Below are 24,553 nucleotides of genomic sequence, written 5' to 3'. Positions count from 1 at the left end.
TACGATTATCTTAGAAGTAGAATTCATGAATCAAAGAGTTAGCATTTTGATCGAATTTGCCAAATTGTTCTTTTTCTCCTTATTACTCAAAGCTTGGTAGTGAAAGAGACATCTTACAAGCAGGAAAATTAGAAGTGGCTTACACTTCCTGAAGGTGGCAGAATGGGCAGTGAGAAGATGACTAGGTCCCTGTAGCTTACTATACTGTTATGTGTTTAAGCTACTCTTCATTTTTTTTTTACACGCAGCATAACATAACTGTCATTTCAAACTTACTACCTAAAGGATTAATGAAGCAGACATTTTCTTAAGTCTTAATAAATGTGCCAACATTCAGCCAATTGTCTATATCTGTGAATTAGCACAAATGGGCTGAGAGTTGCATAACCAAGTTTTAGAATTTATAGACTATTTAATGCTATATATTTATCCTCAAAAGAGGAATTTAAATATAAAGAAAAAATACAATCTGTCCAATAAAAAAAAGAAAACAAAGCATCAGAAGGAGAACACTTTGAGCGCCTCTTATCTCTGGGGGAGTTTGGTAGATAACCTTGGAGTTCTGAAGGTAGATGACATGCTTGTGGTGCTTGCAGAGAAGAAATACCATGTAGACACTTGCCCAGCCCGTTAGAAACTGAAACAGAGCATCTCGCAGGGCCATTAGAATGAGAAAAATCCACTTCGTTTTCTGGCTTTCTGGCAGAAAATAACAATATTTGCTACTGTCACTATTTTGTGAGATGTTTATGGTGCTGATGTTTTTCATGTAATAGAGTAGGTTCATGCTTATCAAGGAATTGAGTATCCAAAAGAGAAAAAAGGGAAGGATATACCATGCGGATCTTGGCTTGAGCCTTGACCACACAGAGTCTCTGGGACTGATGATAATGGCCTGGACCACAGTGAGGAAACTGGCAGTGCAGACTGAAAGTTCCCGAGCCACCCTCTCCAGAAAAACAACAATTTTACATCCTGTATCACCTAGGAAGTTTCTCAAACCAAAAGTTGCTATTGTCTTTGGCATTCCCTTGAAAAAAAGTATTATGATATTTGTAAAAGCTAAGTGCATGAGAATTAGATGTACAGATTTCTTTTCAGTGCCCTAAAAGAAAAGGCACATATAATTCACAAAAACAAAGATGTTCCCTATAATGCCAGGTCCGGTTAAAAGGAGGAGTATTGTTCCTTTAAGACGGATCAAAGCTATTTCTTACTTTATGGGCAGAAAATCTTTGGATCCAGCAAACACCTCTTGAAGAAAGTAATAGTAGTGATGATATGTATCTGCAAAGAATAATTCATATCATGGGGTTTTCTAGTGTATCAAGAACACTGACTCAAAGGTCATGATATATGTAATGAAGCAGATTTTTGTCCAAAGAACTCTATTCCTTTCCCTGCAGGCACTCCTCGTGGGGGATTCTATGTGGTTTGAAATACCTTCTTGGGGATGAATATACAACAATCTAAAATTGCAACACAGACTTTTTTCTGATTTCCACAGCAGCAAAACCAACCTGCTTGTTCAAATCTTTACATATCCCACATATGTTCAATCTCAGCAAATGCTGATTTAAACTACAAATTATCTCAACTTGAATTTAATCCTGTGTTTTCAAATTCATTTTATGATATTCTCATCAGCCAATTCCAAAAACCGGGGGCTCGTCATTAGACCCTCTTACTCCCCACATGCCACATCAGACACTTCAAAAACTCTACTGCTTCATCTTCTTTTATCTCACAAATTTAATCTTGTTTCATTTTTATTGTAGTGCTACCTATGTTCAACATCCATTATATATCTCATTTTGATTAGTGTAACAATTTCCTGGTTTGTCTCCTGATTCCAATTTTTATATCTCTGATACACGCACCTTGATATTTCTAGAGTTGTCTTTGAAAACCACAAACTTTTTCTGAGAGTTCACTGCTTATCATTTTTAGTGGGTTTTCCTGGTTCCCAACATCAAATTAAACTGCATGACCCTAACTTTTTAAGCCTAATCAGCCAAAGCCCTCCAGAAACAAGCCTGTGGGCTGAACCAAATCAGATCTACTGACTGGATGCAGCCTGGGCAGGGGTCTGGGGCAACCTTGCAATGCTGCTCTACAATGGTCTTCATGAGATGTCTGAGTCCCACTGAGGAATCTGAGGAGACTCTGAGGGAAGCCTGGATCAGTTCAGGATGTGTTAGTGTTTCCCAAGAAGGATTAGGAAAAGCTGATTAACTAGGAATTGGGTGCTGTCATGAGACAAGCGCAGTTTATAAATTAGGGATCCCCAGTAATCACTGAGTATAGCAAAGTTGGGGGGGCATCATTGATAAGAAAAGAGTAATCACTCAAACAGATGGTCATGTGGCATTTTACAGCTGCTGGATAACCTTGGGAGAAACAATGTTTGCAGGTAATTTAGCAGCCAGCTTTACCTGTGTTTGTTCTCTCAACCTAGTTAACAACAGGACTGATTTGATCTTTATCACTCCAAGCAGATTTTCACTCTTTCTGGCCTGGATAAGAATTTACTCTTTCACCGCTAACTTCTCAAATCTCATTTCTCACCTAGAAATTTATATCAAACTACTGATAATTTTCCCAAAACAAAAGAAACCAGAATGTTTGCTTTATATGTTGTATATACTTAGAAAGCCTTTTCTACAAGCCTCCACCCGCCTCTGTATCCTATCATCATTAAGGGCTTGTCTTAGATTTATCTTTGTCTTGAAGGTCTCTGGCAGCATGAACTGCATGAACCCAGGCTTGTATCCAGGTTTGGTACCAGGTAGCCTTAGGACTTGGGGAAAAGTGGTTATTGCCTTGAGCCTCCCTTTCCTCCCTGACAAATGGGGAGACAAATGCCTGCACCAAAGTGTTACAGAAAGCATTACATGATCCTAAATGCCTAGCACTTAGTGAAATAAACTACTAGCCTAATAGAAAGAAAGTCAGTATTAATCAGTATCCTTGAATAAGAATTGATTAAACATTTAGTCAAAGCCCTGGAATCTGTTAAAAATGACTGCACTCAATACACCTCAATGCTCTGATATGCCCTTATCAAAATGTCCTTATCAAATATATTCTCATTTGTTTTCGTTTATTCCTGTCTCGGGTTTCCTATTTTTCCAGCCTTCTCTTCACCTTCCCAAAATTTCAAAGCTCTGCTCAGAATTGGGACCAGTTTCTGTGTCACCTAATAAATCACTTCTCATTCTTTCGGACTGAACATTGTCAGAGGAGGGAGGGATGATGATCCTCCCAGATTATTTTTTGGACATGTTAAAGTAAACTATTTTAAAATACATGCTTTACATTCTGAGGCATGTGTAATGCCCAATGTGGATCTAACACTTACTAGCTTAGGCAAATAAGTGTATCCATCTCAGCTCATTTTCTCAACTAAAAAATGAGATTAGTGCTTTCTACTACATAAGACTACATAATGGCAAAATTAAAGTGGATTGTCTCAGGTTATACTACCTCACAACCCAGCAATTAACATGTAGGAATTTTCCAAAGAACAACTAGAATTTTAATCATATTTTGCTATTAATAGGTGCCCCATCAAGATGGCATATAGCGAATGAAGTTGAGTTACACATATGGTATAATATAGTGTGTTAACATGGGGAGAGTTTAAGGATGGATGCAGGAAGAAAACCTTCAAATTAAACACATACACTTGGGGAATTTGCAACATAATGGACAAGACAAAGTTGGATCATAAGCAAAACATAGAAATGCACAAAAATGAGGTGTACAAATTTTATAAAAGCTAATAATGCTGACAGAGTCATAATGCAGGTAAAAATGTAGGCTGAACAAAACAGAGCTGTTCTTAGAAACTTGAAAAACTCACATCTTCTTGATTTCTGGGTAAAAGAAAATGGCAACCTTGTATGAGAACCCATCCCAGAGGTCTCTTGTGGTACCAGATCCTGAAGTCAGGGACAAAATACTCAAGCATTCCTAGAGTCACATATGCTGAAACTGATCCCTATCATCTTTCTGGCCCCAGAGACATGACTTTGAAAGATTAGAAGAGTCAAGGTCCTCCAGATGGCAGACCCCTCTCATGAACTCTCTCTTAGTTAGATAGAAGCAAGATTTATGCTTCTGAGGGAAATTTTATATTGCACAAAGGGTAATAAAATAATTGGTCAGGTGTACTTACTCTGGTACATGCTGTGCAGTCAAGCTCTTTGCTGGTCCTTCTGGCAGATGAGGCCCCCTAAGCTATATTTGTACCTTCTGGATTTTTAGACCTCTTATCTAATGTAAACTGTAATCAAGACTTCAATTTTCAAAGTTATCACTCTGTCAGGGAGAAGGAAATTCTCTGCAGAATCTCAGTCCCTGAAGTACAACTCTTTTTCTCTCTCCACAATTACAACAATTGTTTGGCTCAGAAATTATCTCAGTCTTAATTAAGGTTTAATTATATTAATAGGAAGAATGTCAGTAGGAAAATGAACAGCTAGTCAAGTTTCCATATCTAGCATCTCCCATTTTTCCATCCCTCTCTTCACCTTACCAAAGTTACAAAGCTCCGAGTCAAAATTAGGGCCAACTTCTGAGACACATAGTAAATCACTTACCTTTCTTTCTCAAAGCCTTCTTTATGCACAGGAATCTAATAAATAATGACTGGAACTGGAGGTTCTGTTTTCTGAGCACATCTCAACCATAGACCTGAAGAGGTCAAGAGTCACCTTGTTCTACCCATGCACATAGGGATTCAGGGGAAGAAAAATGATTTTCCCTCTACTTTTCTGTGTCCTAAGCTGAGACTCCTGTGATAAAAGACAGATTAAAAAGAGAAAAACAAACAGAAGTTTATCATACCTCATGTATACATGGAAGATACCCATAGAAAAATGAGTAACTCCCGAGGTTGTTCAGAATTCGGGCTATACACCATTTTAATAGGGAAAGGGAATGGGGTGTGTAGGCCTCTTAGGGGAGAGTTAATGATTTTCAGGAAAGATTAGTTAGGAGGTATTATAATGTTTGAGAAAGTTTGTCCTGGTGTGATGTCTATTTCTAGCCTCCTCTCCTGTGATAAAAGTCAATTATCCCTGGTTGATAAGGGAGGAGGTTTATGACAATTGAGTTCCTTTTGGAGGGTCTGTCTTTAGTCAGATTAGGGGAGTTCAGAGAAAGCCTCTCCTTGCATTTGCTGTTTTTGAACTGACTACACCTTAAAACAATCAATATTTCAAAGTGGCATATTTTGGGATAGCATGTCCTCAACCCCGACAGTCATATTTGGGTGGCATACTCTGCTACCTTCAGGGGGTTAGAGATCTTTTCTGTAAGTGATTGTTTTATTCTTTGTCTATTAAAAAACAATCGGCCTTGAAAACTAGAAGGACCCCCCTCATTTTATTTTATTTTATTTTTTACAGATCACTCCTGTCCTACAAAGCTTCATTAAAACTAACTTATATCATCTGAAGCAATTTTCTACCCCCCAAGAATAAACTTTTCAGTCCCGGATGCAAAGGAACGTAAATAAATGGGAGCTTAGGGCTGAGATTTGAGGTGATTACTGACAAAGATTCTTTGATTGACCTAACTTTTATCAGGCTCCTGAACCTTCTCCTAGGCCCATCTGTGCACTTCCTTGTAAGATTTAGTTTTAGCAAGAACCCTCCTAAGTCAATTTAACCAGAATGCCCTACACTTACTATTTGATCACACTTCATGTCTGATGAGGTTTCTCACCCTCCATCATCCCCCAAGTGATGTCCAATCACCCTGGCCTGCCTTCATAAGAATCCTGTTAAGTCAGTTAAGCCAGAACTCCTTACCCATAAGGTTTCCTCTTAGTAATTTTTAATCCACTGATCCCCCCACTCTGAAACTTGGCTATAAATTCTCACTTTCCCACTTCTCCCGCTCCCCACTGTAAAATCCCATTGCAGTGGGCCCTATACCTTTCATCGTGGTTCTGAATAAAGTCTACCTTACCATCTTGAGCTAGTGCTGTTGAATATTTTTTCTTTAACATTACCTACAGGTGTATGTGGAAACTGGTAAAGATACTTGTGTAATAAATGAAAATAGCCCTTTGAGATAAAGTACTATTTTCAAGCCCCATTTTGTTTTTGTTTTAAATAGTTTTATTTATTTATTTTTCTTTGTGAGGAAGATCAGCCCCGAGCTAACATCCATGCTAATCCTCCCCTTTTTGTTGAGGAAGACTGGCTCTGAGCTAACATCTATTGCCAATCCTCCTCCTTTTGTTTGTGCCGCAAAGCCCCAGTAGATAGTTGTATGTCATAGTTGCACATCCTTCTAGTTGCTGTATGTGGGACGCGGCCTCAGCATGGCCGGAGAAGCGTGCGTCTGTGCGCGCCCAGGATCCGAACCTGGGCCACCAGTAGCGGAGCGGGTGCACTTAACCACTAAGCCACGGGGCCAGCCCTTAACCCCCATTCTGAATGAGCTAATCCAGGCACAGATAGATTGCATAAGTTGCCCAATGACACTCCTAAAATAAAAAGAAAAAAATTAATTTTCTCCAGTGCAAAAATAGAGATTTCCTTCCTTCCCTTTTCTTAGAGCATTTTTTTAAAAAACTTGTCATTGTAAATTTTTTCTCTGCCTGTTTGAAATGTATGTAAATCTTTCAAAACGCTAAATAAGGCTCTTGCCAGTTTTACAACCCGGCGACTTTTCTCTCAAGGACCTGTGAGCCATCTTTCAATATGCAATCCTTAAAGAAGACAGTGCCCCTATCTCCCAGTTTCTCTGGGAGAGTAGGAGCCCAACTTCCATGGAAACCTTACTCCAAGTTACAAAACTATATCCTCTCATCAAGATATAAGAAATTTATTTTTTCTTTGGATAAAACCAAATAATTTACAGAGAAAGTCACCCGAATCACCAAGTGAATTTAGGATGAACTATGTGTGACAAGTGGTGCAGTCAAGTCTTCTTTGAGGGCTAGTTGCTAGTTATTTGTTTTGAGAACATGTATTTAATGGGTTGTATTTGCTTGGCTATATAAAAGGTAAGATTTTTCTTGTTGTTCTTTCAATCTCTTTAGTGGGTTGGCTGTGATGCACATCACATTATGGTTTAATGCTTTTTCAGTAATAAAATTGTTTACTTTCCCTTTGGGTCTTGTAAGTCGGCAGGAGATATTGTTTCTAACTATCTTTCCTCAACACAGGCAAATAACAGATAGGTGAATCAAGAATTGAACCCATAAAAATCTAACACTGGAGCATAAGCTCCTGACTATCAATCTTAGCTCCCTATGCCTATTGTTTCATATGTGTCCCGGGTGAGTCTCTCTTTCATTCTGTCTCTTCTTCTCAACATGACTCCCATCTCTTCCAGCCTCTGCCTCCATCTTTCTCTCTGCATCTCCAGATATGTGTCCCTTAGCCTCTCCTTCTATTGAGAGTAATTGCCATTGGTGGCAGCTTTGGAGTTTAATATGTTCTCCACTGATTCTTGGCTAAGTCATAATGGATGTGTGACATTTGATGAGTCATTTGGCCTCTTCACTGCTATATTTTCTCTCACGTTATGTAAAATGGCAATGAAAATAAGATCTATCTCAGTGAGTATTTGTGCACATTCAAGAAGAGTGTGTACGTCAACATCCAGAAATGATTGCTACTTATGTTTAAGGTAGAAAAAAACTTCTTTCCTAGTCTTAAGATGGGGCAGAGTGGCTTGCACAGATGGCCCAAATTTGCATTTCTTGAGGATGGAACTGTATGACTCAGAATTTCTCACTCATCACTAGAGCAGGTCTAGGTAATCACAACTTGGGTGGGTTTCATTGTACAATCGATAAACCCATGAGAGCATTATACCTCTGTGATATTAACCAGTTCTGCAAGTAATTAACAAGTCAAATGTCTCCAATCTATACCTTCCTTTTCTTTGACTAAAACATGTTCAACTAAAACATGTTATTGAACCGTTTTCTATATTGCATATTTATTTGTTGCAAATTTAAGACAAACAATATACTACTTAAAAAAGTGAGGTATGGGGGGCCGGCCCCGTGGCATAGCGGTTAAGTGCCCACACGCGCTCCGCTGTTGGTGGCCCAGGTTCGGATCCCGGGCGCACACCGACGCACCGCTTGTCAGGCCATGCTGTGGCAGCATCCCACATAAAGCGGAGGAAGATGGGCACGGATGTTAGCTCAGGGCCAGTCTTCCTCAGCAAAAAGAGGAGTATTGGCATGGATATTAGCTCAGGGCTGATCTTACTAACAAAAAAAGTGACATATGTGCTAAAAATTTATAAGTTAATTTTTTTTAAGAGTAAAGATGAGGAAGTTTGTGTTCAAACTCCTTTCTCCCCTCTCCACTCCTGGCCCATGTGGGGATCTCAGGGCAGGGACAGCAGGCTGAAACTTGTGTATCTCCTGAAATGCCAGAGAGAGATTTTGATCAGCACAGAACTCAAAGTTGTACTTCCCAGGATTCTCTGTCCACAGGTTTATCTATGATACATCTTGAGTAGGCATCACTTGTTGGTGATGCCCTGTATAAACCTCCTCTTCATTCTCCCTGACATCTTTTCTCTTTATTGGGACAAATTCTTATTTCTACCCAAGTCCAGTGACTCCTCCCAAATTCTATGCATTAACGTAAGCAGCTATCAGCTCCAAAATTTGAAGCCTGAAATTTCTTTATAAATATGGGTAGCTGAACACCCAGCAAGCAGCCCCTTGTCCTACCCCTCCCGGTGGGCAGTCCAAGCTGGGACCAACATCCTCTTAAAGCAGCTCCCACCAGGAAGAGCTGGCCCTGCACACCAGAGCACCCACAACAGTCACAGTCAGGCCTCCTAGCCAGCTGCACTGGAGGCGCACTCTACCCACCAGTGCGTCTGCAGCTGTCCTGGCCAGGCCTAGCAGCCAGCCATGCCCAGGTGTGCATGCCCTGCACTCCAGTGCTCCTGCAGTGATCACAGCTCAGCTACAACAGGAGGGCACACACAGCCCACACAGGGGGTATCCTTGAAGCATTTGGCTCTGGCAACCGGGGGGAACCGTTCTACTGGACCCCACAGGACACCTTCTACATAAGGCCATTCCTTCAAGACCAGGAGACACAGCTGATCTACCTAATACATATAAACAAACACAGAGAGTTAGGCAAAATAAGGAGACAAAGGAATATGTTCCAAACAAAAGAACAAGGCAAAATCTCAGGAAAAAACGAAGTAAAATGGAGATAAGCAACCAGGTAAAGAATTCAAAGTAATGGTCATAAAGATGCTCACCAAACTTGGGAAAGGAATGGAAGAACACAGTGAAAACTTCAACAGAGATAGAAAATATAAAAAAGAATGAATCAGAGTTGAAGAATATAATAACCTAAGTGAAAAATGCACTAGGGGGAAACAACAGGAGATTAGAGGATGCAGAAGAATGGATGAGTGATCTGGAAGATAAGGTGGTAAAAATCACCCAATCTGGACAGCAAAAAGAAAAAAGAACTAAAAAAAAATGAGGACAGTTTAAGGGACATCTGGGACAATATTAAGTGTACTAACTTGCAAATTATCGGGATCCCAGAAGGAGAAGAGAGAGAAAGAAATAGAAAATCTTGAAGATATAGTGGCTGAAAACTTCTCTAACTTTATGAAGGAAACACATATCTGAGTTCAGGAAGCACAGAAAGTCTCAAACAAGATGAACCCAAAGAGACCCAGACCAAGATATGTTATAATTAAAATGCTATAAGTTAAAGATAAAGAGAGAATCTTAAAAGCAGCAAGAGAAAAACAACTAGTTATGTATGAGGGAAACTCCATAAGACTATCAGTTGACTTTTCAGCAGAAACTTTATAGGACAAAAGGGAGTGGCACGGCATATTCAATGTGCTGCAAGGAAAAAATTTACAATCAAGAATATTCTACCTGGCAAGGTTATCACTCAGAATTGAAGGACGGATAAAGAGTTTCCCAGACAAGTGAAAGCCACTAAACCAACCTTAATAAAAACGTTAAAGGTACTTCTTTAAATGGAAAAGAAAAAGCCATAACCAGAAATACAAAAATTATAAAAGAAAAAATCTCAGTGATAAAGGCAAACATATACTAAAGGTAGTCGATCAACCACTTGTATAATTAGTAGGAAGGTTAAAAGACAAAAATAGTAAAATTATATATCTCTGCAATAAGTAGTTAAGGGATACACAATATAAAATATGTAAGAATATGATGTCAAAAACATAAAATGTAGAAGAGGAGTAAAATATAGTGCTTTTAGAATGTGCTCAATCTCAAGTGACCATCAACTTAAAATAGACTGCTAAATATATCTTATTATATAAGAACCTCATGGCAACCACAATTGACAGAAAAAAAATAAAAAGAAAGTAGTACAAACATAACACTAAAGAAAGTCATCAAATCACAAGGGAAGAAAGCAAGAGAAACAGAAAGAAACAGAGGAACTACAAAAACAACCAGAAAACAATTAACAAAATGGAAGTAAGTACATATGTATCATAATTACTTTAAATGTAAATGGACCAAATGCTAAAATCAAAAGACATAGGGTAGCTGAATGGATAAAAAAGACCCATAAGGTAAGACCCATATGTATGCTGCCTACAAGAGACTCACTTCAGATCTAAAGACACACACAGCCTGAAAGTGAAAGGATGAAAAAAGATATTCCATGCAAACTTAGAAAGCTGGACAGCCATATATACATCAGACAAAATAGACTTTAAAATAAGGACTGTAACAAAATACAAAGAAGGGCATTACATAAAGATAAAGGGATCAATCCAACAAGAGGATATAACACTTGCAAATATATATACACCTAACATAACAGCACCTAGATACATAAAGCAAATATTAACAGATATAATGGGAGAAATTGAGAAGGATACAATAATAGTAGGGGACTTTAACACTTCACTTACATCAATGGATAGATCATCCAGACAGAAAATCAATAAGGAAACAGTGGCCTTAAATGACAAATTAGACTAGATGGACTTAATATATAAATACAGAACACTCCATTCAAAAACAGCAGAATACACATTCTTTTCAAGTGCACATGGAACATTCTCCAGGATAGATCACATGTTAGGCCACAAAACAAATCTCAGTAAATTTAAGAAGATTGAAATCAGATCAAACATCTTTTCCAACCACAAAGGTATGAGACTAGAAATGAACTACAAGAAGGAAACTGGAAAACACACAAACACGTGGAGTCTAAACAACATGCTTCTAAACAAACAATGAGTCATTGAAGAAATCTCTATTTCATTTATTTCCACTCTGATCTTTATAATTTTTCTTCCTTTTAGTAACTTTGGGTTTGTTTGTTCTTCTTTTTCTAATTCCTTTTGGGGTAAAGTTAGATTGCTTATTTGAGATTTGTCTTGCTTGCTGAGGTAGGCCTGTATCACTATAAACTTCCCTCTTAGAATTGCTTTTGCTGCATCCTATAGATTTTGGAATGTTTTCATTTATTTCAAGGCATTTTTTAATATTCTCTTTGATTTCTTCAATGACTCATTGTTTCTCCTTCCCCAGCCTCTGTGGCTGAACTCTGAAAAGCATTGACTTGTCCCTATTGCAGGGACTACATTGAGGAGCCCTACTCTACGTATTAGTGGTCCTAGCATCCCAGGCTGGTGAGAGCTACCCATTGTAGGATAATCAAAATCCATGCTGTGTCCAGGTATTCTTCAAAGCTCTTTTAGAAATGAGTAACCCAGGGCACAGAGAGTATGTACAAGTTGTTTACGGCAACTGATATAGGATAGGGTAGATTTGGGGCTTCTGCACGTGCAACTTAGATTTTGTGCTATTGGTTTCCATTCTATCCTCCTTTTCTCTCTTAGTAGTCAGGACTGCTGTATCTCATGAGCACCATTGCTTATTCATCTGGCTATCTGGCATGGTTTGAACACTTAAAAGCACTTTTCAAGTTAATTCATGTAAGGACAACACGTCTGCTTTGATTTTTTATGTCTAAAAAATCAACTCTTAAGTTCTATATTTTTTGTTAAATAATGTAAAGGTGACTCATTTATTGTATTCTTGCTTCCCTTTGCCCCTTTTCCTTGGTTTTTACTGTCTTTATATGCTTCATCAACTTATAGAAAATTTGCAATAATTTCTTCCTTCTTAGTAAGTTATGGTTTTGGACAGCCTGAGGAAAATGTGACGTATGGTTCAAAATATATTTCAAATCATTTTATTTTTCTCGATATCTAATGAAAAAAAAATAAGAACTATTACTCAGTACTGATCAACATATAACCTTAGCATTCAAAGAATTAGGTGAGAAAAATGAAAGTCAGGTGGAGTTATTGAGACAGGACAGATAGCAAACATTACTAAAGAACTCACAATTTGTCAGGATGTATGACCAAAAACACACGAAGTAATGAAAATGTGCTTTAGAGAAATGATAGTCAATCCCATCTCATTTGTAATGTTTCAAAGAAAAAATGATTTTTTTTCAATGTCTTTATGAGAATGTGTATAATACAATCTGAGGACAATGGAATTAGTCTGTTTTCCTAGAATGTGCTTACTATCATGAGCATCATTTCTTTCTATAAAGAGAATCAGCCATTTTCTCTACGGCCTCATGTCTGATTAATACTGTAATCAGAAGTCACTGTTGAAGGCCTTTTGCAAGTGGGGGCTAGTGATGCTATACAAAACATGACTTTACTACAGATCAGAAGGTTTCAGGTCTGATTACAGTGGCTTGAGGCTGCCCATGTCCTTATCTTGCATTTGGATTATATCACTGTCTACACACCAGGCCATAAATAAGAATCACTTGGATTAACTTGTGGAGGAAACATTCTTTGCATGTGCATGGATCTGCTGTCTTAGAATATGATATGTACAGGTAGAAAGGGAGTATGACACTGAAGACCACACTGGGACACAGGTCTGGGAGGTCTCTTCTCTGGATGACTGTGGAATGTCTAAAGAGGTGCCCACTGGGACCTTGGAGGCCTAGTCTGCTGTGATGACAGTTAGGTTGCAGATTTCAGCATTGCCTTCTAATGATTAAAGTTGAAAGGCTTTAATTTATTCTTCTCAAAACACAGATCTCAAAGATGAGAAACTACCTCATTGAGTAGAAGGAATTAGATGTTGTTCTAACTTAATGATAAGAGGCCATTTAATTGATAACCCAATGGGTTAAAACTAGATTAAATTAAATTAATCCCGCAAATCACAAAACTTCCACTTTTCTCATAGTCTTCCTTAATAGTACAACCTCTTTCTACACCATCATTTTTCCATACAAAACACTTTTCTTAACTTGTGTTACACAAATACAAGGGGGGAAAATGTGTCCTTTCTTTATAAGACCTCTAGGAGCGACATGTTAATCTATCGACTTTAATCTTTTCACAATGCTGTATGTACCTTCTTGATGACAGGACAAGTTCTATAGTCAGAACAGAGACCACAGCTTCAGGGAAGTTACATATTTCTTGGGAGACAGATACTAAATAAGCAATTAGAGGATTATTGAATACAATTTTCATATGTGTGAGAAGAACCACATCAGCCTATGAGATCACTAATTTGGGAGATCAGAGTAGGTGGTAAAAAAGTTGTGAACTGAACATTCGATTTATAGGAACTGGAAAATGGCAGAAGGGTGTATGGATTCAACACATTTTCATCATCATCTGATCCATATGGTTAAATCCCTACTCTTCTGATGTTTTCATTGTGTCTGAGAATACAAAACTGTTCATTAATTCATTTGGCTAAGGGATATATGGACTGCACAAAAGGGAATCATGAGCTTCTATGGCTACATAGTCCTGCAGATTTCTTTTTTGAAGGGATGAATTATAAACAGTGAACATGAACTTTCTCAGTTTTGTTAAGAAAATTATTTCTATTTTTATTATTCTTTTTTTTGCCCTTCTGTCTTGGTATGAAATAAAACATTTTAAAGGTATACCTATCTATACATTCTTTTTTGATATTGTTGATCATGATGAGAAAATTAAATTCACAAGAAAGAATTACAGGACATATCTGTCCATATTTATCATCGTGAAAAAAATTATGCAAACTACAATGGCATGCCTTAAGTGTTTCCTGTCACCGTTAAGTACACTGTTCTCCTTGCATACTTCCTACATAAAGTAGGTGCCAAATAAAATTTTGGATGATGGTTGAGTCTCCATATAACCTGTATATAAACCTTCTAGAAATCCTAGAGACCTATCTAGGCTGATGCATTTGCTGCTCTAATTTGATTGGCATTTTAATGCATATCCCATCAAAGGAGAGAGTAGTTGGGATGGGTGTGTCAGAATGTGAGTTAAAAATGTGATCTCGCCTATGCCAATAAAAGGGCAGTATTTGGTCCAGAGCCCTTTACATGTGGCTGGAAGTCTTCAGAGTTGGATCCTGAGAATTGGTCACTGATTTCAGAAGTGAGCTTTAATTTCTAGTTTTTTACCTTGCTAAATAGAAGTCACTTCAAAGAGTAATGTGTTTTGGCTGTGAAGACAGAGATTACGCAGTGCAATAAGTAAACAGTCTAGGTTCAAAGTGATTTTGGAGTTGTCCCACACAGAACTCTTTTATAGAATGCTTCTGCCTCCTTCACTGGATGTTTTCAGGGGAGAAAAAATGACAGATTTAAGGGAACTTCTATGGGTATTACAGTCAAGGCAGTTTGTGAGAATGTTTTATTATTAATAAGAGGCATTATTAATGAGGACTCCAAAAGATTCTTCCTAAAAAAATATAGATATCTTTGCCATATCACAGAACAATTTAAAGTTTTGTTACATCAAATAATACTTGCTGAAAGCTAATTATATGTCAGATCTGATGCAAGACATAGGCTACAATAGAAATCAATTTAAATAAAAACACCATTGGTCTTTTTTCCATAAAATTTTCCTTAATGAAAGTAGAATCCTGTGTTCACTTATTAGGAATGAATTACATTTCACTTGAAGACTCCATTTTCTTTTTTCCTTTTGGTTCTTTGGTCTAAGCACCAAGCTCCTGTCCTGCTATATATGGGAACCGAATCATCTGAATTGAGTTGTTCATAGCAGTTCCTTATTATTTCTACAATATCTATAGGAACACTAGTGATGTCCTCTCTTTCACTCCTGAATTAGTAAATGCTGTTTTCTCCTTTTTTTTTTTCTTGGTTAGCCTGACTAGAGGCTTATTCATTTTATCGATCTTTTAAAAGAACAAACTTTTTAGTTTTATTGATTTTCTGTATCGTTTTTCTATTTGAAATTTCACTGATATCTGCTTATCTTTGTGACTTCTTTCCTTCTGCTTTCTTTGGTTTAATTTGTTGTTCTTTCTCAAAGATATCTATATGTTTTTAGTTTCTTTTGGGGGAAGCTTTGAGTATTTCTTCTTCCTTATCTTCTTTTTTATGTATGCATTTAATGCTAAAAATTTTTATATTTCTAAGTAATCACGAGTCAAATGGGAAGTATCAAAATAAATAAAAAATACATTGGATTGAATGAAAATGAATATACAACATATTAAAGCTTATGGAACTCAGCTAAAGCAGCACTGAGAGTGAAAGTTATAACAGTAAAGGCTTACATTAGAATGGAGAAAAAGATAAATTATTAATTAAAGCCCCCACCTTATTAATCATATTAACCATATTAACAGGCTAATGAGAAAAAAATCATCTGATTATATCAATTACTGCAAAAAAAGCATTTGACAAATTTTGAAATCCATTTATAATTTTAAAAAATCAGAAAAATAGGAATAGAGGGAATTCCTCAGCTTAAAAATTTCATTTACAAAACCTTACAACTAACATCACACTTAATTTTGAAGGACTGAATGCATCCCCCTTAAGATTAGGAACAAGACAAGGGTGTGTTGTCTTGGTGAAAAGACTTTCACCACTTTTATTCAACATAGTATTGGAAGTTCTAGCCACTGAAATAAAGCAAGAAAATGAAATAAAAGGCATAGAGATAAAAAAGGAAGAAGTAAAACTGTCCCTATTTGCAGATGACATGATCGCCTATGTAAAAAATCCCAATGAATCTACCAAAAAAAAAAAAAAAAAAAAAAACCTCCTGGAACCAACAAGTGAGTTCAGCAAGATCACATCATACAAGAAAAACATACAAAAATCAATTGAACTTGTGCTGGCAATGAGCACATGGACACTGAAATAAATAATGAAACGCCATTAAAAAAAAGAAAAAGAAAACAACAAAAAAAGAGAAACACTTAAGTGTAAATCAACAAAACATGTACAGATCTTGTATGCTGAAAACTACAAAATGCTGATGAAAGAAATCAAAGATCTAAATAAATGGATAGACGATGTCATGGGTTGGAAGACTCAACATGGTAAAGATATCAATTTTATAGCAAATGATACATAGATTTAATGCAATTTCTATCAAAACCATAGCAAGATTTTTGTAGATACAGACAAGAGTGTTCTAAAATTAAATGAAAAGTCAAAGGACTCAGAGTAACTAAAGCAAGTTTGAAAAAGAAGAATAAAGTGGGAGAAATCACTCTTCCCAGTTTTAAGACTTATTATATAGCTACAGTAATCAAGACTATGTGGTGTTGGTGGAGAGATAAATAGATCAATGCAACAGAATAGACAACCCAGAAATAAACCCACATAAATATATTCAAATGATTTTTGACAACGTAGCAAAAGTAATTCAATAGAAGAAGGATAGCCTTTTAAACAAATGGTGCTGCAGCAATGGATATCTGTGGACAAAAAAAACCTGAACCTGGACCTATGTTTTACGTCTTAGACAAAAATGAACTCAAGATGGATCATAGATTTAAAAATGTGATATTGTGATGTATAATAAGAAATACGTATTTGGTCTTTGTCCCCTTTCCTGACACAGAGCTCCAAAACCATTGAAATTTCCTAAGTGATGAGAGGGGTAAAGGCGTCTTTTGTTATTCATAACAAGCCCCTTTCAACCACACTGGAGTTTATGTCAATCAAGTGATTTGGGGGATGTCCCTAAGGATGGGGCTGGTTGCCAGAGGAACCAACCATATGATTAGAGGTTTAGAACTTTCATTTTCCCCTTCTCCTACCTCCTGACATCTAGGGAAGGGAAAGGGGCTGAAGATTGAATCAAATCACCAATGGCCAAAGATTTAATCAATTATGCCTATGTAATAAAGCCTCCATAAAAACCCCAAAAAATGGAGTTTGGAGAGCTTCTGGGTTGGTGAACATGTAGAGGTGTGGGAGAGTGGCCCACTCGGAGAGTGCATAGAAGTTCTACACCCCTTCCCGCATACCCCTCATTCCTTGCCCTATGCATCTCTGCCATCTGGCTGTTCCTGAGTTTTACCCTTTTATAATAAACTGGTAATCTAGTAAGTAAACTTCTCCTGAGTTCTGTGAGCCACTCTAGCAAATTAATCAAACCCGAGGATGGGGTCATGGGAACCTCTAATTTATAGCTGGTAGGTCAGAAGCCAAGGTAACAATCTGGACTTGCAATTGCCTGGCATCTGAAGTTGGAGGTGGAGGGAAGGGCAGTTTTGTGTGACTCAATCCTTAACCTGTGGAATCTGATGCTATCTCCAAGTAGATCGTGTCAAAATTGAGTTAAATTGCAGGACTCTCAGCTTTGTAGAATTGTTTGGTGTGGGGAAAAACCCACACATTTGGAGTTCAGAAATGTTCTGAATGTGAGTATATTGTGAGAGTAAGGGATAAACAGTGAGTTTTTTCTTTACAAAAAAGTAAAACCTGGAAATATAAAACTTCAAGAAGAAACAAGAGAAAATGTTCAGGACCTAGGGCTTGGTGAGGAGTTCTTAGCCATGACACCAAAACATAATCTGTAAAATAAAAGAATCAGTAAATTGACTATATCAAAAATAAAAACTTTTGCTCTGTGAAAGACTCTGTGGAGAAGAGGAAAAGACAAGCCTCAGACTGGGAAGAATATCTACAAACCACATATCTAACAAAGGATTGTATCAAGAATATAGAAAGAATACTGAAAACTCAAGAGTGAAAAAACAAACAATCCAATTAGAAAATGTGCAAAAGACATGAAGTATTTCACCGAAGAGGATATACAGATGTAATTACACATGAAAAGATATTAAACATCACGAGTTTCCAGAAAATACAAATTAAGATGAAATATCACTATATACGTGTAAGAACAGCCAAAATTAAAAATAGTGACAATATAAAATGCTGGTAAGAATGCTGAGAAACTGGATCTTTTGTATATTTCTAGTGGAAATATAAAATGGGACAGCCACTCTGGAAAATAGTTTGGCAATTTGTAAACTAAACATACACTTACCATATGACCTAGCAATTGCACTCCTTGGCATTTATCCCAGAGAAATAAAAATTATGTCCACACAAAAACTTCTACACAAACGTTCATAGCAGCCTTATTTGGAATAATGAAAAACTGGAAACAACTATACTGTGCCTCAATAGGTGAATAGTTAAACAAAATGTGGTACATCTATACTATGGAATACTATTCAGCAATAGAAATTAACTATTGATATATGCAACAATTTAGATAGATCTCAAGGGCATTATACTGAGTGAAAAAAATTTCTAAAGGTCATATACTGTATGATTTTATATATATATATATATATATATATAAACTTTGTTTCATAGTTTTGAAGAGGCCTGGCAGAATATATAAAGAAATACAACAAGCAATCCTGCTCCCACTCCAGTCCCAAACTGCCCCGTTCCCCCACCAGCTACAAGCAATCACTTTTATCCTGTGTACCCATCTGGAATTTCTTTATGTAAGCACAAATATACAAATATAGATTCTCTTCACTCACTTTTAACTCAAATGGCCAATGGTCTCATGTTCCTTACATAGTTCTCACTATCTTGGATCCCTTCCTATTGATAAGTAGAGTGACTGAAACTTCTCAGGTTCATCGGCATGCTGTTGACTTGAGAAATCTGAGGCCAAGTCTGCTCCTACACTAGGAGCCCTACAATGGCTGCATCTTCCCTGAAGATGAGTTTGTCTTAACTTTTCTGGGAATGGCACACATGGATCTGAGCCTGGCCAGGGTGGCTGTGGGGCAGCTGAATTCCAGTTCCTTTCCTGGGGTGGGACCTCTAATCTTTCTGATGAGGGACATTATTATGCTAATGTGATATGGCTTTCTCCTGAGTGCCACACCTCTTCATTGACTCCTGCTTTATGTTTTTTCTCTTTTGTTATACAACATGGTCATGTGACTTCTCTTTCTCAACACGCCATTCCTTGGAGGGCACTGACCATCACGTTCTAACACAATGCCAACACCTGGCATATAAACATCCACAGTGCTTGTTGAATTGAGCTGGGTAGAGTGGGAAGAGCTGGGTTATCTTGAATATCAGAGCTTACAACAACTTTTTTTTTATAGCTATGGAGATACGAAAGACTGGGGGAAAGAAAAAAAAAGACAGGTTAGAACGGGACAATTTGTTTGATACTGGTAATTTCCATAAGACACAGTCTCCTCTGTCTAGGCTTGGGCAGTATCTTGTATCAAGTAGCTCTGTCTGTTTTGGATCAGTAAGAGATGTTTCCTTCTCAAGTCAATGTAATTTCTCACAAATATATATATAATTAATGCTGTTAAATGTTTTCTATTTTATACATTGCAAATAAATTAATATTAAGAACAGTGATTAGACTTGTAGCTTTGTTGTTCAATTTGTTTATCTAAGTGAGAGGTCTTGGGTTCAAGTTCAAGTTCTTGGATTTTCTTTTCTCCCTCTGTCCTATGGGGGATCAGAAGTGGCCACCCCAAAATATATCTCTTTGCCTTGGCTTGATTATTTTTAAGAACAAAGGACCCTGAAAGAAACTTTGGCCTTCTCCCTAACTGCCTAAAAGAATTTAAGATAAAAGGCCTGTTCCCAGGATGGGCCATGGCCATAGATCTGGGTAACCATATACTGGGAGGGTCCTTGCTAAGCCCATTCTTATCAAAGTTCTGTTTACCAAACATTTGCTTTTCCATTTCCATGTGAATTGCCTTCCTCCTCTTTGAAGTCCCAAACCACTACCCACAACATCCTCCTTTGTCTTTAGCTAAAGATGGTATTTAAGACGAGGTCCTCCACCATCTTGTTGAATTGCTCAGTTTTCCTGAGTCTCTCCCACATATACATGTTATTAAGCTTTGTTTGATTTTCTCCTGTTATTCTGTCTCATGTCAATTTAATTCGTAGCCTAGCCATAAGGACCCAGAGGGTAGAGGATTTGTCTTCCTCCCCTATACTTCGTTCTTTCTTTGTTTTCTTCTGTTTCTTTCCCTTCTCCAGCTCTCCCTGATGCCCACTTTCTTTCCAGAAAAGTTGTACCACATAGTCAAGTCTTCATTGCCTTCATCAAGTCGTTCCATAATTGAATTATCAGCATTCAGATAATCAATAGCATCTCTAGTGGTCTTTTAAAAGATGAATAAGAATAGCAATAGGTTAGGCCAGTGGGTTTCAAATTGTGTTTGTTTACACTATTTGATCCAATCTTATTAAAATATTTTTAAAATTAATAAATCTAATGAAAAAACATGTATACTTAATTTAAAAATTAAATAAATTAGAGATTATTAGACCAGTAAATTTATATTATTTGTATTAATTATAGCATAGAGTCATGAAATTAAAAACACTTTGTTTTTTAATTATAAAATTTCTCTGTTGTTTTGTATGAATTCTAAAATTTCTCAAATTTGAATTCTAAAATTTCAAACTTCCAAAGGTTTGTATTATTTTATTTTAATTCTAGGATATCTTCATTGTTTTATTCTGACCAAAAATATATGCATTGGATAGTCATATACATATCATAATAGAGAAAGATATAATTTATAGATTGAAATGATTTCCAGATTTCTATAAACACATAGGTGAAATATACCCCTGTTAACAATCTGATGAATATAAATTCGAATGTATCAATTGCTATCTACAAATTAAAATTACTTTTATGCATTTTACCTTTTGGGCTATCTTGTAAATGGCTTGTATTTATAGCTGGTTCATTAGGTGAGGCCCGATCGGTGGACTGCTGGTGCCAGCCAAGAGTTCAGAGGACTTGTGTGCCCAGAGTTGTAAATGCTCTTTTGGAGAAATATGTTATAACAAATAATGAAAATTAGGTTATAAACAACTTCTTGGGTGAGAACTGAGAAGGTCTATGAGGTGTCGAGGAGACAAAGTTTCTGTTTGGATCTTGTTCTTTTCAGTAGTGGAGGAAGAGAAGTAATTATAAGAGGAAAGATGGATGGAGATGTGGAGTTCATATCAAAGCCTCAAAAACAGGGAAAAATGGTTTTTGGTAGCCAGTGAGATGAGCAAATAGGAGAATTTTAGGCACAAAGGGAGAGGAAGAGCCCGAAGAGACAAGCTCTTGTACATTCCTGTAAAATCCAAATCTGGTGGACCTGGATAATACCTGTGACTGAACATGGTCCAGGAAGGTGTAAGGAGCTGGGGGCATATGCTGGTGTCACTCACTGCTCTCTGAGCATCTTAGGAAATCTGAAGAAGCTTATGGTAAACTTTTGTGTATTGGGAAACTATAAACAATTGTAACAATTCATAATAATGCATTTATGTTGTGAAACTATTGCAGCAATTAAAGAAATGCAGGGAATTGATTCATATAACCATTTACATATAGTTGAAAGAGAAAAGCTTGACTCGTGATGAACTGTAAATAATGATAACAGCTTGTGAGGCTTTTTATCAGCTCTTTAAGAAAGCTTAGACTGTTGATGGCTTAAAAATTTAATCTCCTTGGTTTGTTTTTTCCCTGATCCAAGACACTCTCTCCTACTTGCCAGCTCCAGGCAAGAAAAATCTCACCAACCCCAACCCCCTTAAATAAAGGATTAACTTGTTAAGTGCTTACAATGTGTAAGTTACTATTTATTTTTAGGATTTTGCAAATAGTCATAGTCTAAAGCTATCACTCCTTATTTATTTGTTAGTTGGAGAGCTTCCAAAGAGAAAAACTTCATCATCAAATATTTAGATGCCCTGAAATTTAGAGTGTACACAAAACATTGCTAAAATGAACTCATTTTTGGCCAGTGGTAATCCCTTTTAGATGACTCCTCTGCCATTTTGACATGACCTCAGTGGTCTTGAACAGTTTCCTTGCTTTCAGGTACAGTAAGGTACCCCAGCTCATCTTGTAGGTTTCCTGCCCTATGTCTGGAATTAGCCATTTTTCCAGATAAAACCTAATTGCTTTCATGGAAAACAGTAGTTAAGAACATAATCTGGGCACTAGAGTGTTCCTTGCTATTGGGATGTCTGTGCTTCTAGTCCTTCATAGTGGACCGAGGTAGAATATATACGGATTATTTTAGGAAGATGAAAATATGTCATGAGTGCATACCAATATTTCCAATTGAAATGAAAGTTTATGGAGATTTTCTTTAACATTTTTATTTTATATTTGCATATCTTTTATACTGAGAATCTAGGTTCCTAATTACATTAGCATAATTGCTTCTTTGCTTTATCATATATATCAAAATAATAGCACTAACATTACCAGTTTAGGATACCTTTATCATTCTTTTTATCCTAAGACTATATCCCATTAGGAATGCCCTATCAAAATGTTATGCTTAAGTCACTTGAAATAACTCTCTGTGTTGTTATGCCAGCAATTAATATAAAATTAGGCTCATTTGTTTCTTTTTATTTTTTTACTTTTAGATATTGTATTGGTTTTACTTTTTAATTTTTTTATGTAAAATATTTATACAATTTTAAAGCCAAAACTCTAAAACAAAGTATATTTGGAAATCTTAAATCCCTATCTCTTTTCCATGTTCTTACCCTTCCTCCTTCCTCTATAGACATTTTGAAAATAATTTTGATTTGTCTTTTCTTTTATTTGTAACTGTAAGCAAATACATAAGGATATTCAAATTTTCTCATTATTCTTTTGAATAAAAACCAGCACATTCTCATTAATTTGCTTTTTATGCTTAACAATATATCCTGCAATTAACTTGATATCAGTATGTAAATTGATAAATTCATGTTCTTTACTTAAATTTCTTTAATATGAGAAATGCTCCACTGTCAGAGTAAGGCTCACTAGTGGAAAACACTTTACAATAAACTACAAGGGGTTATCGCTAAAAATTCTCTCTAAAAGTAAGATGTCTCAGAGGCTGGCCCAGTGGTGCAACAGTTAAGTGCACGTGCTCCCTTTGGCAGCCTGGGGTTTTCAGGTTTGGATTCTGGGCACGGACCCATGCATTGCTTCTCAAGCCATCCTGTGGCAGCATCCCATATAAAGTAGAGGAAGATGGGCATGGATGTTAGCCCAGGGCCAATCTTCCTTGGCAAAAAAGAGGGGGATTGGCAACAGATGTTAGCTCAGGGCTAATCTTCCTCATAAAAAGAAGGTAAGATGTCTCAGAGGGAATTTCTACAGGTAAAAAATAGGGTCTATCTTATGTTCATTCATTTTCTTAAATTTATATAACTTATATATAGTAAATATATAAATCTTACGTGTAGAGTTTGACATATTTCTATATATGTACGCACTGATGTAACTGTTGGGAAGGAAGACAATTCCTCTATCCTCTAGGTCCTTCTGGCTGGTCTAACAATTAAATTGACATGAGATAGAATAATAGGAGAAAATCAAAAAAAGTTTAATAACGTATACATGAGAGAAACCCAAGAAAACTTCCCCCAGAATGGCGGGAGCTGCCACCTTAAATACCATCTTCAGCTAAAGACAAAGGAGGAAGTTGGGGGTAGTGGTTTGGGACTTCAGAGGGGAGAAAGACAATTTATAAGGAGATGGAAATACAAATGCTTGCTAAACAAGTGTTTGCTGGGCCACCTATAGGCAATGTAACCAGAGAGACAGAACTTTGACAAAATCTGGCTGGCTGTTTATTTATTTATTTTTTATCACACTTATTTTACAATATACTATAGTTATCTTATGGTATTATCTCCTTCCTGGAACAGGCCTTCTATCTCAAATTCTTTAGGGAGTTTTGGGGGAAGGTCAAAGTTTCTTTCAGAGCCTTTTGTTCCTAAAAATAATTAAGGCAAGTTCTATATTTTGAGGTGGCCAATTCTGATCCCCCACATACCCGTCACCTAGACTGAGGCATAGTATATTTCTGTCACCCTAGAATGTTCCCTCATGCTCTATCACAGTTAATACTACCCCAGAGGTAACCACTCTCTGACTTCTTTCACCTTAGATTAGATTCTTCTGTTCTTTTTTTTTTTTTTCAGTTTTATACACTTGAGTTTATTTCCTCTCAATAATCTGTTTTTTTTTTTAAAACCTTTTTCTTATTGTGGTAACATTGGTTTATAACATTGTATAAGTTTCAGGTGTACATCCATATACTTGTATTAGACTCTGTTCTTGAATTTTATGTACTCTGTTAAATCTGGCCTTTTTGTGGTGAATATAACATCTCGGAGATTCTCCCATGTCGTTGCATTTAGCATTGGCTCATTCTTTTTATTGCTGT

The 24,553-nt window shown here is 36.7% G+C and overlaps 1 pseudogene; it reads right to left on the bottom strand.

The window, feature by feature from the left end:
• Positions 1-287: 287 nt before the first annotated feature.
• LOC101401726 (vomeronasal type-1 receptor 4-like) lies at positions 288-5,952 on the bottom strand (annotated as a pseudogene).
• Between the last annotated feature and the right edge of the window lie 18,601 nt (positions 5,953-24,553).

This window comes from Ceratotherium simum, chromosome 13 (genome assembly GCF_057802395.1).
Source record: "Ceratotherium simum simum isolate JZ-2026a chromosome 13, ASM5780239v1, whole genome shotgun sequence".
Taxonomy (NCBI): domain Eukaryota; kingdom Metazoa; phylum Chordata; class Mammalia; order Perissodactyla; family Rhinocerotidae; genus Ceratotherium; species Ceratotherium simum.
Note: the sequence above shows the minus strand (reverse complement) of the source record. Positions and strands in the feature narration are given on the sequence as shown.